Genomic DNA, 15,194 nt, shown 5'->3' with positions numbered 1-15,194 from the left:
CATAGACCACAACATGTCCCTAGTAAGCCTCTAGTTGACTAGCTCATTGATCAATAGATGGTTATGGGTTTCCTGACCATGGACATTGGATGTCATTGATAACGGGATCACATCATTAGGAGAATGATGTGATGGACAAGACCCAATCCTAAGCATAGCACAAGATCGTGTAGTTCGTTTGCTAAGAGCTTTTCTAATGTCAAGTATCGTTTCCTTAGACCATGAGATTGTGCAACTCCCGAATACTGTAGGAATGCTTTGGGTGTACCAAACGTCACAACGTAACTGGGTGGCTATAAAGGTGCACTGCAGGTATCTCCGAAAGTGTCTGTTGGGTTGGCACGAATCGAGACTGGGATTTGTCACTCCGTATGACGGAGAGGTATCTCTGGGCCCACTCGGTAATGCATTATCATAATGAGCTCAATGTGACTAATGAGTTAGCCACGGGATCATGCGTTACGGAACGAGTAAAGAGACTTGCCAGTAACGAGATTGAACGAGGTATTGGGATACCGACGATCGAATCTCGGGCAAGTAACATACCGATAGACAAAGGGAATTGTATACGGGATTGATTGAATCCCCGACATCGTGGTTCATCCGATGAGATCATCATGGAACATGTGGGAGCCAATATTGGTATCGAGATCCCGCTATTGGTTATTGGCCGGAGAGGTGTCTCGGTCATGTCTGCATGGTTCCAGAACCCGTAGGGTCTACACACTTAAGGTTCGGTGACGCTAGAGTTGTTATGGGAAATAGTATGTGGTTACCGAAGGTTGTTCGGAGTCCTGGATGAGATCCGGACGTGACGAGGAACTCCGGAATGGTCCGGAGGTGAAGATCGATATATTGGACGAAGGGTATTGGAGTCCGGAATTGTTCTGGGAGTACCGGGTGACGACCAGCGTGATCGAAAGGTGTTTCGGAGGCCCCAACAAGCGTTGGGGGGCCTTATGGGCCAAGGGGAGGGGGCACACCAGCCCACTAAGGGGCTGTGCACCCCTCCCAAGCCCTCTCACGTAACGTGGAGAGGTGGGGGCGCCTCCCCTAGGGCAGCCACCCCTCCCGGCTTGGGGGGCAAGTTTCCCAGGGGTGGGGGCGCCCAAACCCATCTAGGGTTTCCCCTGTGGCCGCCGCCCCTCCCCTAGGGAACCCTAGGGCGCCTCCTCCACCCCCCTTTCCCCTATATATAGTGAGGGAGAGAGAGGGAAGCCGCACCCCTTGCTTGGCGCAGCCCCTTCCTCCTCATACATCTCCTCCTGCTCCGTAGTGCTTGGCGAAGCCCTGCCGGAGAACCATGAGCTCCATTGCCACCACGCCGTCGTGCTGCTGGAGTTCTCCCTCAACTTCTCCTCTCCCCTTGCTGGATCAAGAAGGAGGAGACGTCCCCGGGCTGTACGTGTGTTGAACGCGGAGGCGCCGTCCGTTCGGCGCTAGATCGGATCTTCCGCGATTTCAATTGCCGTGAGTACGACTCCATCAACCGCGTTCTTGTAACGCTTCCGCTGAGCGATCTTCAAGGGTATGAAGATGCACTCCCTCTCTCTCGTTGCTAGCATCTCCTAGATTGATCTTGGTGACACGTAGGAAAATTTTGAATTATTGCTACGTTCCCCAACACACACATGACATTTCCACACACCAAAGTAAACTATTACATGTATAATTAACTAGGATAAACGATCATCTGATCATCATCTACTTCTTGTGACACTTGCCGCCACTGCTCTACTAGGATAAACGGAACAGTATTCCCTACTGTGAATAGTGTGCTCTGTTGGGCACCCAAGTATATGGATCATAGCCTTGGGCGAGCAATGTGCCCGCACTTGTCGTGCTAGCTCGATGTTCCTTCAATGCTAAGTTTCCATTAATCGATGGCGTTTTATGAACACGTCACCGTTTTCCACCATTTCCTCCTCGGTTTCCCGCTGCCACCCAGCGATATTGCGCATAAACCTAGGCGGTGTGCGACACACCGAGGCAACAAGCGCAGCCTGTAGCACACCACCTTTTCCAAGCATGCCAACCCACCAAAGCGCCGCCTCTGCCATCAACCTTCTCGATAAGGAAAACGAGAAGGCGGCACGGCCCGTCAAGGCCGAGGCGCTCCCAGGCAACACGATGGACGACACTGTGATGCGCGTCATCACCAGGGTTGAGCAAACCCTTGGTGCATGGCGCTTCAGCGCCGCGCATCAAGATAGGCATGTCAACGCCGAGGGGTTGCAGCTCGGCACACAACATGATCGATGGTGCGCCGCAGAGCAAGCTAGGCGCGTCCGCGCCGATAGGCTACAGCTCGCCGCACAGCGAGGTCATTGGAGCGCTGCAGAGCGAGAGGCGTGGCGCGCCGCACAACATGAGAGGATCCATCGGCGCTTGCCTGCTGTCGACAGGGCGTCACTGTTGGGTACACGTCCTGCCAGTATCCCTATTCCTTGTCAGGAGTTGGTAGAGGTCGTCTGCACCATACTTGCACCATAGGTCGGCCGTGTCGTACTTGCACCGGGCGCCCGCCGCGCCATTCGCATGGTCGCGCCGTTCGCCTTGTCCGTGGCCCGCTCGATGCCAACGCGCTGGTCGCTAGGCTCGACCGCCTCCTTGGCCCAGATGTCCACCTGGGCGCAGTAGAGGAACTTGGCCGTCGCATCCTCGAGCTGGTGATCCCGGTGAAATAGCCAACTTGGAGCTCGAGATCGCGCTCTAGATGTACCGCGAGCGTGTCGACCGGTTGGACGAACGCCAACAGGAGTTCAAGCAGAGCCAATAGCTACCGTAGGCAAGGGCTGCTGGTCATGGACACATTTATTTTGTTGACTCATTTCGACGTGGAGCGCTATGTATTCACAACAATCATAATATTGCTCTGTTTATTACTCTGTTTCAATGTGTGCACTATGTTTCCCGTTCTTATATGTTCTGTTTCAATGTGTGTGTGTGTGTATATACTCTTTCGATTCTGTATATGTGGATGATAACAGCTAGATACAAATTAGTATATGAAAACAGATAGAAAAATGGAATTCATAATATATATTTGTTGTTCATTAGTTCAACACAGAATATATATAATATCATCACTTATACGTGATGATACTTAACAACCATGTACAATGCATAAAATTGAAAACGAACAATACTAAAACTAATAATCCCTCCTGGGGGGCAGTATTCTAGCAGCCCCTTGCCAGCAGCTCCCTGGTGCGCGGCGTCTTCCCAGTGCGGAGGTAGTATTCCGCCTCGCAGCGCTTGACGTACCGATCTGTCTCTTGCTGGCGGACGAGCGTGAACGATCTTGCCATTTCGTTGGGTGCCCACCCGAGCTCCTTGTCGGTGGCACGCTGGAGCTTATCGGCCCACCTCCATGCAGCGATGAGGCGCTAAGCTCCTTTGACCTTCCTCGCGAAGTACCCATCTTCGTACACCTCCTCCGCACGACGACGCACCCACCCCCAAAGCTCCACCGCCTCCTTTTTCCAGGCGGCCTCATGGGCTTCACAGGCCGCCTGGTACCTGGCTTCCTCCTCCGCCATCTCCTTCTTGAACGCCACTTTCCTGGCTTTCTCAGCCGGCGGCAATGATTTCCACAGACAAAGATTGTACTGGCCCCAAAACCACTCCAAAGTTGGGTGATCCGGCGCAACCTCGGCCGCCGGCCCGTAGGGGTCCTCCTCATCGCTGCTCTTCGACTGAACGTCCTCGGGCGCGGTGCCTCCTCGGTAGTGCGTGGGCAGATCAGCGGTGCCATGGCAGAGATTTGTGTGTGTGTGAGAGGGCGAGCGAGAGGTGGATGTTGATAAGAATGCAAGCGGGACGACATGAGCAAGGTAGTATTTATTGGCGGCCGGAATCTAGATCGACGGGAACAGTACACATGCCGGTCGCCGGAATTTACGAGTACTGTAGTTTGAATTGCACGCGATTCCCGTAGCAAAAGCCGTGTGTGAACTTAATAGCTGTCGGTTTCCAATACAGAACCGCGTCTGATTAATATCTCGCGCCACTCACCTTCCAAACCCCAAGGCGTGAAATAGAGTGTCAATCATGTGGGGCCTGTTTTTGTCTTGCCAGATATTTACATTTTCTTTCCTCATAAAAGCGAGGAATTCTTATTTTGTATTACCATGGCTAAAAAATCACTTAAATGTCCTAAAAAGGTCAAATGACCCCTGAAACTTTCCAAATTTTGACATGATAGTTGTATTAGTGCACATTAACTGTAGAATTTTTTTGAAGGCCATAAGAGAAAGCTATCGTCGGTTCGTCATCAAAGATGCATTGTGTCCTCTCGGAACCACGAGCCTTCTAGTGAGTAGCTCCGGTTTGTGAGGGGTGTGTGTCCAAAGTTTCATCAAACAGGCCAATTTTTTACCACATCATCCTGGTGGCATGCCATTAAGTCAAGCAAGGTTTCATGTATTTCTGATCATTATTAATTTTTTGGAATTTAAATGCCATGGCACTCCATGCTTGTGTCCAAGCCGTGGCACCAATATGTTAGAAAATTCCTTCCAATTTACTGCACATGGAATTAACTCGCACACAATTACACAAATATGATTTTTCAAACCATTATGGTTAGCTGTTGCATGTACATGTGGTTCAAATTTGAATTACGGTCATTAAATGGTTAGAAAATCACTTAAATGTCTTAAAAAGGTCAAATGACCCCTGAAATTTTCCAAATTTTGACATGACAGCTGTATTAGTGCACATTAACTGTAAAAAAATTGGAAGTCCATAAGAGGAAGCTATCATCGGTTCATCATCAAACATGCATTGTGCCCTCTCGGAAACACGGGCCTTCTAGTTAGTTGCTCTGGTTTGTGAGGGGTGTGTGTCCAAAATTTTGTCAAACAGGCCAATTTTTTTACCACACCATCTTGGTGCCATGCCATTACGTCAAGCAAGGTTTCACGTGTTTCCAGTCATTTTTCAATTTTTTGGAATTTCAATGCCATGGCACTCGATGCTTTATGTCCAAGGCGTGACACCAATATGTTTGAAAATTCCGTGCAATTTACTGCACATGGAATTAACTCGCACACAAGCATTCAAATATGACTTTTCAAACCGTTATGGTTAGCTGTTGCATGTACATGTAGTTCAAATTTGAATTACGGTAATTCAATGGCTAGAAAACCACTTAAATGTCTTAAAAAAGTCAATGACCCCTGAAGGTTTCCAAATTTTGACATGACAGTTGTGTTAGTACTCCAAATTTTCTCGTACATTTAAAACACCATCCGTTGCCACTGTACCCCAAATTCGTCTTTCACAGCTAATACAAAATATCAACAACATCACACATAGTTTGTTGTAGGGACCGTTTGCGATGAATATTCGTGGGTGTACTTAAGTGTAACGCCCCAAGACCGACGCTTCAGAAGCCTTCCAGTTATTTCGTTGTTGCCGTGTGTTTTATTTGTTTGTTGCATTTCATCATGGCATCATCCGCATTGCATCGGTACTCGTTGCCGTCATTATTTTTAAAACTGCAATCGTTCATAGTTGCCGCTCCTCGCTTGTCTCCGTTGACCTTTTGACATGCCCCTTTGTCGTTGTCGACCTTTCTCAGACCCCTCGCGTGCGTGTCCGAAACTTCCCTAAACCCGACCCAGACTATCGCTACCGATGGGTCCGGATCATCCCCAAACATCTATAAAACATCATCGTTTCTTATATAGACTCTTCTAGCATATTTTCCCGAGCCGTCCGATTACGATCGGAGGGACCGGATACCCCTAAGCTAACCCCTTCCTATAAATAGACCCTAACCCTAAATTTTAGGAGCAATGTCCCATCCATCCTCCGCCGTGCCGCCAGTCGTTTGTCTTCCTCCTCCTTGGGATCCCTCCCGATCCAAAATCCCCGCCAACCGGATCGCTCCGACCAGCTCCCTTGATTTCCGCCGCCACCGGATTCCAGCAAGCCACCACCTTCTCCTCGTCTCTGCAGCGAACCCAACCAGCACCCCTCGACCCACCTCGCCCGCAGCCTCCCCGCCTTGCTGCACGATCGAGAGAGGAGCTCCCGATCCAAAGCTTCCCTGCCTCCGGTGTCCTCCCGTCCCCGAGCACGCAAGCCACTGGAGAGCTCCGCCCCTGCCGTCTTCTTCTCCTTCACCGAACTTCCTTCCGCCGCGTGCCACCGGCGACCAAACCAGGCCAGTGTAGCCACTCCCCTGACCATCTCTCTTTTCCTCTCTGTCTCTAATCTCTATGCTCCCTCTCTGTCGCCATGGACAGGGCTTCGACGCCGCCGCTGCCGTGTCTGCCTCCCTCCGCCTCGCCAAGTCCCAGAACTACCAGGTCCGCAGGAGCCAAGCTCGCCGACGGCTTCCTCCAGGTCCGGCCGGACTCCTCCAGCCACGACCCTTCCTGACCGGATCCCGTGTTGTTGCCGTCCCTGCGCTTCAAGTCCCTCCTGCCGTCGTCATCACCCGAGCAGGTTGCCGCCGCCAAGTCCCTCGCCTCGCGCGCCAAGTTTCGCCGTCGTCGCTCCCCTGCATCGCCGCTACCTGCCTCTGCCTGCGTCCTCTGCTTCTTCCAGGACGAGGCGCCCGCTCGCCCGCGCCTCGCATTGACCACGCCTCTCCAGCCGCAGCGCTCCAAGGTCCAGCCGCGGCCTGCCAGCTCCTCCACCAACCGGCCCATGCGGCCTGGTGAGCACCCAGATCCAGTGCCCTCTCCTGTGCACTGTTGGGCCAGCAGTTTCAGCCCGATTGTGTTTTTTTCCCTGTCTGCGAATTTGTCTAATAATCCAGAGAATGCCAGTTTTCAGAAAACCCTCTTTGTTCATGCATTTAATAACTTCACAACCATGCATCGGATTAAAAGGATTTAAACATGTAAAATGCCTAGAATTTGATCTAGTTTCATAATATGCCACTTTCATCCATGTTAAAAATGTTTAAATGTGTTGTTTGATTTAATTTGCTTAAATGCCATGTTAAAATGATTTAATTCATAACTAATTAACCGTAACTCGGATTTAAATAAACTATATATGTAACTTGCTTAAAAAAATGTCTAGTTTAACATGGTGGCATTACTTTGCATGTTTAACAACTCTAAAATATGGTTTAGGGAAGAACAGTAGCAAATTCGAAATATGCATATGAGGATTTTCCGGAATTGTTGTTTCTTATTTCCGGCCTCAATTAAACTTGCCTAAATAGTTAGTTTAATTATGCTTCACCTCTTGCCATGATTAACAACATTTAATATTGTTGGGTACATAAACGAGAGTGAACTAAATGTTTGAAATGTGGTGTTTCGTCAATATGCTCCACTTAACTTGTAGTATTGTTTGTGCATATTGCCATGCCATGCCTCCTTAAACCGGACATGCATCATACTTGGTTGTGCATCATGCCATGTTTATGTGATGGTTGTTTACTATGTTGTTTGTTTCTTTCCGGTTTGCTTCTCTCGTTACCTTCGGTTTCATTCCGGAGTTGAGAGGATTCGTTCGACTACGCCCGTTCGTCTTCTTCTTGGACTCGTTCTTCTTCCTTGCGGGATCTCAGGCAAGATGACCATACCCTCGAAATCACTTCTATCTTTGCTTGCTAGTTGTTCGCTCTGTTGCTATGCCGCGCTACCTACCACTTGCTATATCATGCCTCCCATATTGCCATGATAGCCTCTAATCTTTCTTTCACCCTTCCTAGCAAACCGTTGTTTGGCTATGTTACCGCTTTGCTCAGCCCCTCTTATAGTGTTGTTAGTTGCAGGTGAAGATGAAGTTTGTTCCATGTTGGAACATGGATTTTGTTGGGATATCACAATATCTCTTATTTAATTAATGCATCTATATACTTGGTAAAGGGTGGAAGGCTCGACCTTATGCCTGGTGTTTTGTTCCACTCTTGCCGCCCTAGTTTCCGTCATATCGGTATTATGTTCCCGGATTTTGCGTCCCTAACGCGGTTGGGTGTTATGGGAACCCCTTGATAATTCGCTTTGAATAAAACTCCTCCAGCAAGGCCCAGCCTTGGTTTTACATTTTCCTAACAACCTATTACCCCTTCCCTTGGGTCGGCCAACCCGAGGGTCATCTTTATTTAGCCCCCCCGGGCCAGTGCTTCTCTAAGTGTTAGTCTGAACCGAGCAGCCTGCGGGGCCACCTCGAGGAAACTCGAGGCCTGGTTTTACTCGTAGCTTGACTTATCCGGTGTGCCCTGAGAACGAGATATGTGCAGCTCCTATTGGGATTTGTCGGCACATTCGGGCGGCTTTGCTGCACTTGTTTTACCATTGTCGAAATGTCTTGTAACCGGGATTCCTAGACTGATCGGGTCTTCCCAGAAGAAGGAATATCCTTCGTTGATCGTAAGAGCTTATCATGGGCTAAGTTGGGACACCCCTGCAGGGTATTATCTTTCGAAAGCCGTGCCCGCGGTTATGTGGAAGATGGGAATTTGTTAATGTTCGATTGTAGAGAACTTGACACTTGATTTCATTAAAATGCGTCAACCGCGTGTGTAGCCGTGATGGTCTCTTTTCGGCGGAGTCCGGGAAGTGAACACGGTTTTGGGTTATGTTTGGACGTAAGTAGTTTCAGGATCACTTCTTGATCATTTCTAGCTTCTCGACCGTTGCGTTGCTCCTCTTCTCGCTCTTATTTGCGTATGTTAGCCACCATATTTGCTTAGTGCTTGTTGCAGCTCCACCTCATTACCCCATCCTTCCTATAAGCTTAAATAGTCTTGATCTCGCGAGTGTGAGATTACTGAGTCCTCGTGACTCACAGATTCTACCAAAACAGTTGCAGGTGCTGACGATACCAGTGCAGGTGATGCTACCGAACTCAAGTGGGAGTTCGACGAGGACCTTGGTCGTTACTATGTTTCGTTTCCTGTTGATTAGTAGTGGAGCCCAGTTGGGACGATCGGGGATCTAGCAGTTGGGTTATCTTCTTTTCTTTTGGCTTTGACTGTAGTCGGTCTATGTGTGTACTCTGATTGATGTATGATTTATTTAAGTATTGTGTGAAGTGGCGATTGTAAGCCAACTCTCTTTATCCCATTCTTGTTCATTACATGGGATTGTGTGAAGATGACCCTTCTTGCGACAAAACCTACAATGCGGTTATGCCTCTAAGTCGTGCCTCGACACGTGGGAGATATAGCCGCATCGTGGGTGTTACAAGTTGGTAATCAGAGCCATCCCCGACTTAGGAGCCCCCTGCTTGATCGAATTGCTGACGTTGTTGAGTCTAGAAAAAAAATGTTTTGAGTCTTAGGATTATATATATCGGAGAGTAGGATTCTTTTTACTCCTCAGTCCCTTCGTCGCTCTGGTGAGGCCTCCTGATGTAGATGTTTTGACTTTCCTCTCCTCAAATTTCACTAAATTTTTCTTTTTTAGGATCACACGGGTATCTTAGAATCGTTCCGATAGTCTTGTGACGAGAACATTGTTCTTGGTGCCTCCTGACATTTAGGGGTTGTGGCAGTGTCCCGGGGAGTTGAGCTCCGAGGTGTTGTCGTCACAATTTTATCGTTGCAGTTCTGGAATACCTGAGTTTCGCCGACATCGAAAATCTCTTTTATGCAATTGTTGGTGAGATCACCTCGACGCCACCCAGTATTGGGGCGGGAGTTCAGGAGTATTTCCATAACTCGTATAATGGATGCTTTTCGAAGGTTGAGGTACACAATTTTCGGAGTTTTCTTGGTTATGTGTTGACGGATGGATACAGCTGGATCTAGGTATTGTTAGTTTGGGTGAGATATATTGCGTCCCCTGTATCCCCAACACCAGATTGCATAACTAGAAAGTTTTGGGAGTTTATAGGTGGGAATTCAAGTAGCTCCTAGAATATCTTTTCGACATATGTATGATTTGAGATTGGGGTCCAACGTCTAGTGGTTCGCTTTTCACGGTCGATTTACAGTGGTCGTGAGGCGTCTTAAAGAATCCTTGGCTATGCCGATTCGGGGACGTCTTGTTTGTCATTCGTGACGTCCGCTGTACGTCGTGCCCGTGGGGCCTCATCACGAACACTTTGGGTGAAATCTCTATCATATGTTTGTTTCCCGCTTATTCTGCGAGCCAATCCTTTGTTTTGTTTTAAGTTGTGGTATTCGAGTTGCTTCATTGTCAGGTGTTGATTCCCTACCTTTCCTAAGCGGTGTTCTCATACTTCTATGTGAATACCAATCCTTCTTGATCATCGAGATTGTCATCCCAATTCTTTCCAACCGGCGTGCTTCTCTTCAAGTGCATCCAGTCATCCCAACATTCGCAAGATCAATTCTAAGTTTTCTCAAGGGTATCCATTCCATCTGCCCAAGTTGCCTTTGTTTTCCTTCCCTCCCACCCTTTTCTTCAAGGACTCAGATTGCTCAATCATGTATCCTTTTTATTGATGCGAAGTCTCTTCATTCTTTTCTTTCAATGTTCTTATCCGGTGATTTCCCATGAAGATACTAACGGAGCTTCAAGTTTATTATTCTTCGTTCTTTTTCTTCTCCGATGGATTCAATTCAAGCTTTCGGTGTTGATCATATTCCTTTTCTCATTTCAAATGTTTTCTCATGGCGGTGCAACTCTTAATCATTCTTCTCGTGCTATTCAATTGTTCCGGAGTGCGGAAGCTGCCTCAGGAGATTCGTGTTTTCATTCCTAATCCGTTCAAGCTATTTCGAGGTTGTTACCTCATTCAAAATGTTCAAATCAACCGGTGCATTATCTCTTCCTAAGCAATCATTCAACGGTGTTTCTTTTGAGTGGATCCTAACCCACAGGTCTTTTCCAGAATCTTACCTAACTCTTCTAATTTATGCGGAGCAATTCCCAAATTCTTTCAAAGTTTGACATCAGAATGATTTCTCATCAGTCAAATGTATCCTCCAAGTTCGCTTTCATATTCTTTTCATCGTTGGTTCAACCTTTCTAATTTTCATTACAGAGTGCCTCAACAATTCATGGTGGTGTTTCTCGTCGTCATTCTCGGATTTTGAAGACCGAGGAAGAGTTTCCTCCAAATCATATCCGTTCTCTTGAAGATTCATAGTTCTAGCTTTATGCCATCCTCTCATAATTGTTTTCTATTGCGAGAATTCTTTTCATACCCATCCGGAGCATTTCATTAGTTGTTTCCACTTCTTTCCTCCGAAGGCCATCATTTCATAATTCCTCATTCTCAGCTTTCAGCTCTCGTTCTCCAAATCTTACCGGTGCATCGTTCAAATATCCTCTAATCAGTTCATGATCTCTTCGTTCCCATGTATCTAAATCCCCTCAAGTATCTTCGTTCATTTTCCAATTCTTCCTGGTAATTCGTGCTGTTTCCTTGGTGTGTTTCAAGTTCTTACGGTGGTTTGTTCAAGATTCCTCTTCCTATGTTCTCATATTAATGTATTCGTTGTTTCAATCCTACCGGTGGTTCGTTGAAGACCTTCCCAAGTTGAGCAATATCTCTCTTCAATCCTTTCTACGAGAATAAGTAGTATGCCAAATATGTTACTTGTCATCAATTGAAATTGGTGAAGGATACGCATAACGTAATTCTTATTATTGTTTCTTCCAAGTGATCTAGTTTCTTCTTTCGAGAGTTGTGCATCATGTCACACTTTTTGGTTCGAGATCCTTCATCTTTTCTTTTCCGGAGTTCCAAGTTTTCCGCATTATCTCGGCCTGAAGGTCCATCTAAATCATTGCAAGACTTCACCTTGTTTTTTCTACATCTCCTTCTTTTATCACCCTTTTATTACCGGAGTTCTTCATGGAGGCTCTACATGGTGGTTCGTCAAGGATTCCTTTCGTTCTTCAATTGTTCTTCAAGATTTCTCTCGGAGTTAAGATCTGTCAAGCCATACTCTAAAATAAACATGGTGCTCAACACATGTTTGTTTTGAGGAGTTCAAGTATTCTTCATCTTGCATTCCAAAGTGCAATTCTTTATACAATATCTTTTGAGGTGGTGCTATGCCATTCTTGATAATTTACCTTTGTGTTTCATGGTTCACACATAGTCAAGAATGAGATATTGTAAACCCATAATTTTTATCTCTTCGTCCAGGAGAACTTTTGTACCCGTCAATCTCTTCGTTGGAGTTATCTTGGGTTATATTTCACCTTAAGCTTTCTCTAAGGATTGTTGCTATTTACGGTGCTTATAAATGACCCAAGTTCTTCATTTATCCTCCCGGTGAAATAAGTTTCTCGTCTCCTTGTTGATATCAATCCAATCTATTGTTTCCGTTAGTGGCAGAATTTCACCTCATAATTGTGAGACGTTTTCCATAAGCCCACAACAACCTTATTCTTTTGTTGTTTAATTTTCACCAAATCCATTCAATCGTTGTTTCTAAGGATGCCTTCAAACTCATTGGTGGTAGAAGTTATCATTTTCTTCTACTTTCTTTCTTCCTAACGATCTAGCTTCTATTCGTTCATTCCGGAAGCATTGTGATGTTGCACTCTTCGGCACATCATCCCATTTTTGTCAAAGATCATGTTCTTTACTTTGCTTATACATTCAACCGGAGTGTCATGTCCTCCATTCAAGTTCTCTCATCTTATCAAGTTTTGCCTCCCTTCTCAACCGAAGTGCTGTCTGAAATCTTTCTTACCCCTTGTGTCATTCTTTCAATAGTTCCAGAGGCAGGGTGTTGTTGATTTCATGAAGTATCCTCTCATCTTGTCAAGTTCATGTTCAATTCCTTCCATTTATAGTCGGAGTGCTGTCCAAATTATATCACTCTTATTCCTTCTCTATCTTGTTTTAACCGGAGTGTTGTCGTAATTGATCTTTATCGTTCCTTGTACATCTCGTTTCAACCGGAGTGCTTGCATGCACTTCTTGGCCATTGCAACCCTTTTTCTTATGTCTTTCAACCTACAAGGTTCTCGTAATGTTCCTTGTTCCTCTTTTCTAACGGAGTGTTTTCAACTTCGTTCATCTCCGTTGTATTCTTTCTTTCAAGTTTTCAACCTCTCGAGGTTCGCTGGTTTCACTCATTTGTCAAAGAACCAACTTAGTTTTACCTCTTCCTCTTCCGCTTCTCTCCGGTGCCATCCTTAGATCTCGGGTCGAGATCTCTTGTAAGTGGAGAAGTGTTGTAACGCCCCAAGACCGACACTTCAGAAGCCTTCCAGTTATTTCGTTGTTGCCGTGTGTTTTATTTGTTTGTTGCATTTCATCAATGCATCATCCGCATTGCATCGGTACTCGTTGCCGTCATTATTTTTAAAACTGCAATCGTTCATAGTTGCCGCTCCTCGCTTGTCTCCGTTGACCTTTTGACATGCCCCTTTGTCATTGTCGATCTCTCTCAGACCCCTCGCGCGGGTGTCCGAAACTTCCCTAAACCCGACCCGGACTATCGCTACCGATGGGTCCGGGTCATCCCCAAACATCTATAAAACATCATCGTTTCTTATATAGACTCTTCTAGCGTATTTTTCCCGGGCCGTCCGATTACGATCGGAGGGACCGGATACCCCTAAGCTAACCCCTTCCTATAAATAGACCCTAACCCTAAATTTTAGGAGCAATGTCCCATCCATCCTCCGCCGCGCCGCCAGTCGACTGTCTTCCTCCTCCTTGGGATCCCTCCCGATCCAAACTCCCCTCCAACTGGATCGCTCTGACCAGCTCCCTTGATTTCCGGCGCCACTGGATTCCAGCAAGCCACCACCTTCTCCTCTTCTCTGCAGCGAACCCAACCAGCACCCCTCGACCCACCTCACCCGCGGATCGCCCGCAGCCTCCCCGCCTTGCTGCACGATCGAGAGAGGAGCTCCCGATCCAAAGCTTCCCCGCCTCCGGTGTCCTCCCGTCCCCGAGCACGCAAGCCACCGGAGAGCTCCGCCCCTGCCGTCTTCTTCTCCTTCACCGGACCTGCATTCCGCCGAGTGCCACCGGCGACCAAACCAGGCCAGTGAAGCCACTCCCCTGACCGTCTCCCTTTCCCTCTCTGTCTCTAATCTCTCTGCTCCCTCTCTTCCGCCATGGACAGGGCTTCGACGCCGTCACTGCCGTGTCTGCCTCCCTCCGCCTCGCCAAGTCCCTGAACCGCCAGGTTCGCAGGAGCCAAGCTCGCCGACGACTTCCTCCAGGTCCGGCCGGAATCCTCCAGCCACGACCCTTCCCGACCGGATCCCGTGCTGTTGCCGTCCCTGCGCTTCAAGTCCGTCCCACCGTCGTCATCACCCGAGCAGGTTGCCGCCGCCAAGTCCCTCGCCTCGCGCGCCAAGTTTCGCCGTCGTCGCTCCCCTGCATCGCCGCTGCCTGCCTCTGCCTGCGTCCTCTGCTTCTTCCAGGACGAGGCGCCCGCTCGCCCGCGCCTCGCATTGACCACGCCTCTCCAGCCACAGCGCTCCAAGGTCCAGCCGCGGCCTGCCAGCTCCTCCACCAACTGGCCCATGCGGCCTGGTGAGCACGCAGATCCAGTGCCCTCTCCTGTGCACTGTTGGGCCAGCAGTTTCAGCCCGATTGTGTTTTTTTCCTGTCTGCGAATTTGTCTAATAATCCAGAGAACGCCAGTTTTCAGAAAACCCTCTTTGTTCATGCATTTAATAACTTCACAACCATGCATCGGATTAAAAGGATTTAAACATGTAAAATGCCTAGAATTTGATCTAGTTTCATAATATGCCACTTTCATCCATGTTAAAATTGTTTAAATGTGCTGTTTGATTTAATTTGCTTAAATGCCATGTTAAAATGATTTAATTCATAACTAATTAATCGTAACTCAGATTTAAATAAACTATATATGTTACTTGCTCGGAAAAATGCCTAGTTTAACATGGTGGCATTGCATGTTTAACAACTCTAAAATATGGTTTAGGGTAGAACAGTAGCAAATTCGAAATATGCATATGAGGATTTTCCGGAATTGTTGTTTCTTATTTCCGGCCTCATTTAAACTTGCCTAAATAGTTAGTTTAATTATGCTTCACCTCTTGCCATGTTTAAAAACATTTAAAATTGTTGGGTACATAAACGAGAGTGAACTAAATGTTTGAAATGTGGTGTTTCGTCAGTATGCAACTCGTTGCATATTGTGCTCCACTTAACTTGTAGTATTGTTTGTGCATTTTGCCATGCCATGCCTTCTTAAATCGGACATGCATCATACTTGGTTGCGCATCATGCCATGTTTATGTGATGGTTGTTTACTATGTTGTTTGCTTCTTTCCGGTTTGCTTCTCTCGTTACCTTCG

The sequence above is a fragment of the Aegilops tauschii genome, chromosome 4 (assembly GCF_002575655.3).
Source record: "Aegilops tauschii subsp. strangulata cultivar AL8/78 chromosome 4, Aet v6.0, whole genome shotgun sequence".
In the NCBI taxonomy this organism is placed as follows: domain Eukaryota; kingdom Viridiplantae; phylum Streptophyta; class Magnoliopsida; order Poales; family Poaceae; genus Aegilops; species Aegilops tauschii.
This window is presented reverse-complemented; position numbering follows the sequence as displayed.